Below are 3,957 nucleotides of genomic sequence, written 5' to 3'. Positions count from 1 at the left end.
GGTGCTGGGGGGGGGGGGGGGGGGGGAATAAACTGGTGGATGGTGGTGGACAGAAGAGAGCGTCTGCATAGCGTCCCTGGTGATGTGGCATTACATTCTACAGATAGGTACGTGCCAGGCGCTACAGTCTGGAACCGCGCGATCGCTACGCGTGCAGGTTCAAATCCTGCCTCGGGCATAGATGTGTGTGATGTCCTTAGGTTAGTTCTAAGTTCTAGGGGACTGATGACCTCAGAAGTTAAGTCCCATAGTGCTCAGAGCCATTTGAACCATTTGATAGGTACGTACCGTGGACATATTTCATTGAATTAAAATATTAGAAACCATATTGTCCTTCATTATAATGTTACTTCTCACTAATAGACAATCCTTCTGTAACAAATGTCTGAAATTTAATAGGCGAATGGATTTTGAATAAATTGTGTAGCAAAATTGTCAAAATTCTGTAGTTACGCGCAAGACTTTATAACAGTAATGTACGTGCCGATAAATGAAAACTTTGAGTCGTGTCGCAACTGAAGCTTAATTTCCAAACCAGCAGTCGGGCTTATAAATTAAGGATGCGAGAAGTTATGTGACACTGTACAGCGAATGTGGCGAGGTATTATTGTTCGAAGATTTCCCGCAGCAGGGCGCACGTCCCTTTGACGCGCACTGTCTGCGGTCGCGGGCGGGGCTTTGCCGGTCTTGCCGCCCGTGTACTGCGCAGCTGCAAAGACAATAAAAAGCGCGCACACCGCCGGCTGCCCGGCCGGGTGCACGCATCTCGGCGTCATCGAGGCACGGCGCGCGCTACCCGCGCCGTCATATTTTTCCTTTTTTGTTGCGACCCGCTTTTCTCTTTCCTTTTCTTTTCATTTTTGTGGACGGCGGTGCGGCAGACAGGGGGCGCAGTGCGAACCAGCGCTGCAAAAGGCTCAGCGTGACGCAGGCCGGGCGGAGGTGGCGCCGAATCTCATATTTAATCTCCTGTCGTCATAGGAGACATTATGGCCGCGAGTATTTATACTCTCAGTCCTGGCAGCAGACACAATGTGACTTTTTGAGGCCAAATCCGGAGAAAATAATCCGAATATACACTGGATGATAAGCGAGTTGTGGTCTCATGTCTTTGTGTGTGTGTGTGTGTGTGTGTGTGTGTGTGTGTGTGTTCGTCGCAGCTACGTAAGGGCTACGAGCCGATTTCAGTATCCATCTATTTGCCGTTCGTTGTGCATCAATATTGTTCCAGCACTCCACCTCGTCTGTTTTTCTTTCTTCTTTTTGTTACAAGTTCACCCGCGGCCCTTTTCTCTTTTTACCATAGAGTCGTATTTTTAGCACAATCGTCATGAAATTTTTTTCTTCTTAGTAAAGTATTCGAAGGTTTTTCTTTAATTCTCTGACAATTGTCGTTCGTTTTTATTCACAGAGTTGCCACAGTATCTGTTTTTTTTTTCGTTCTTTGCCAACTTAACCACACATAATCTTTGCGATACTAAAGCTTCCTGTCGAAATAAAACTGTATGCCTGACCTGCACTGCAAGCCGATTCACTGCCTAGGTCGCGGACCCACCCACACTTTTAATCTGATGGTCAGTTTCAAAACATTCCGCTTCAAAGTGAAATATTCACCATGAAATCATTTCTTCTGCTACATTTCATATTTTTACGTTCTTTAACTTCTCTGATTCCCATTCGTTCGTGTTGTGCTTTTTTCCCGAGCTGCTGAAGATCTGTTTCATTCGTCCTTTGTCATCCTTTCCATCCAATTTTAGCAGAATCAGTTGGGCATTATTTCTGCTTTTATTAGGTTGCTGCGTAAGTTCGTAACGTTTTTGTTTCACGTGTTGCTATTCCCGATGCTATGGGTTTATTTATCGACAGTCACTTTTTATTCTTACATGTACCTCTATATCTACATCGATACTATGCAGTCCACTTTACAGCGCGTTGCGGAGAGTACTCTGTACCACTCCTAGTCATTTCCATTCCTGCTCCACTCGCAAAGAGAACGAGGGAAAAACGACTATCTATATGCCTCCGTATGTTCCCTAATTTCTCGTACCTTATCTTCGTGGTCCTTACATGCAATGAACTGCTTCGATGTCTTCTTTTAATCCGACCTGTTACGGATCCCAAACACCCGAGCAGCACTCACGAATAGGTTGCACTAGCGACCTATGAGTGGACTCCTTTACAAATGGACCACAAATTCCTAGAATTCACCCAACAAACGGAAGTCGACCATTTGCCTTTCCTATCACAATACTCACACGCTGGTTCCATTTCATACCGCTTCGGAACGTTACTCCGAGATGTTTAAAGGACGTGACTGTGTCAAGTAGGACACTGCAAGTGCTGTAATCGAGCATTACATGTTTGTTTACTCTACACATCCGAGTGTAGTTCACAGTTGCTAATTGGTGATAGTGAGTGCAGCTGCAGACGCTAGAAAATGGAATGCCAAGTGGATAAATCGGAACATGCATGACGCTTTAATTTATTACTTCTTTACTACTGTAGTCGCAAAACATTTCTCAGTGTCCACATATATCACAGGACACACCTACAAAATTATTTCATTGTACGACATACAGTTCAGGAGATACAGTATGATAATCATCTGCGTGAAAACAGAACTGCAGATCGAAATTCGCTAGAGGTTTATGCGAAATACGTATAGACCTACAAATATATGCACAATATGTATTACATATAAGTGAAATGTATGAGACATGTGCGTACGCAGGCAAAGCTGTGGTTAAAAAGTTCGTCCCAAACCCTGGATCAATTTCAATCAGCCTTGCTACACATATTACTTGTTGTTGTTGTGGTCTTCAGTCCTGAGACTGGTTTGATGCAGCTCTCCATGCTACCCTATCCTGTGCAAGTTTCTTCATCTCACAGTACCTACTGCAACCTACGTCCTTCTGAATCTGCTTAGTGTATTCATCTCTTGGTCTCCCTCTACGAGTTTTACCCTCCACGCTGCCCTCCAATGCTAAATTAGTGATCCCTTGATGCCTCAGAACATGTCCTACCAACCGGTCTCTTCTTCTTGTCAGGTTGTGCCACAAACTCGTCTTCTCCCCAATTCTGTTCAATACCTCCTCATTAGTTCTGTGATCTACCCACATAATCTTCAGCATTCTTCTGTAGCACCACATTTCGAAAGCTTCTATTCTCTTACTGTCCAAACTATTTATTGTCCATGTTTCACTTCCATACATGGCTACACTCCATACAAACACCGTCAGAAACGACTTCCTGACACTTAAATCTATACTCGATGTTAACAAATTTCTCTTCTTCAGAAATGCTTTCCTTGCCATTGCCAGTCTACGTTTTATACCTCTCTACTTCGGCCATCATCAGTTATTCTGCTCCCAAAATAGCAAAACTCCTTTACTACTTTAAGTGTCTCATTTCCTAATCTAATTCCCTCAGCATCACCCGACTTAATTCGACTACATTCCATTATCCTCGTTTTGCTTGATGTTCATCTTATATCCTGAAACTTCCTGGCAGATTAAAACTGCGTGCCCGACCGAGACTCGAACTCGGGACCTTTGCCTTTCGCGGGCAAGTGCTCTACCAACTGAGCTACCGAAGCACGACTCACGCCCGGTACTCACAGCTTTACTTCTGCCAGTACCTCGTCTCCTACCTTCCAAACTTTGCAGAAGCTCTCCTGCGAACCTTGCAGAACTAGCACTCCTGAAAGAAAGGATATTGCGGAGACATGGCTTAGCCACAGCCTGGGGGATGTTTCCAGAATGAGATTTTCACTCTGCAGCGGAGTGTGCGCTGATATGAAACTTCCTGGCTTTGCTCACCAGATGGTAGAGTTTTGTCAGGACTGGCTCTCCCAAGGCCGTCAGTAGTTCTAATGGAATGTTGTCTACTCCCGGGGCCTTGTTTCGGCTCAGGTCTTTCAGTGCTCTGTCAAACTCTTCACGCAGTATCGTATCTCCC

General features: G+C 44.8%; 1 non-coding gene across 1 annotated transcript; it reads right to left on the bottom strand.

Annotated features, from left to right (window-relative positions):
* Positions 1–3,518: 3,518 nt before the first annotated feature.
* Trnas-cga (transfer RNA serine (anticodon CGA)) lies at positions 3,519–3,595 on the bottom strand. Its single transcript has one exon. It is a non-coding gene; the product is annotated as a tRNA-Ser (tRNA).
* Positions 3,596–3,957: the final 362 nt, after the last annotated feature.

Source organism: Schistocerca serialis, chromosome 1 (assembly GCF_023864345.2).
Source record: "Schistocerca serialis cubense isolate TAMUIC-IGC-003099 chromosome 1, iqSchSeri2.2, whole genome shotgun sequence".
NCBI lineage: Eukaryota > Metazoa > Arthropoda > Insecta > Orthoptera > Acrididae > Schistocerca > Schistocerca serialis.
The sequence above is the reverse complement of the archived record's forward strand: the minus strand, read 5'-3'. Positions and strand labels throughout refer to the sequence as shown.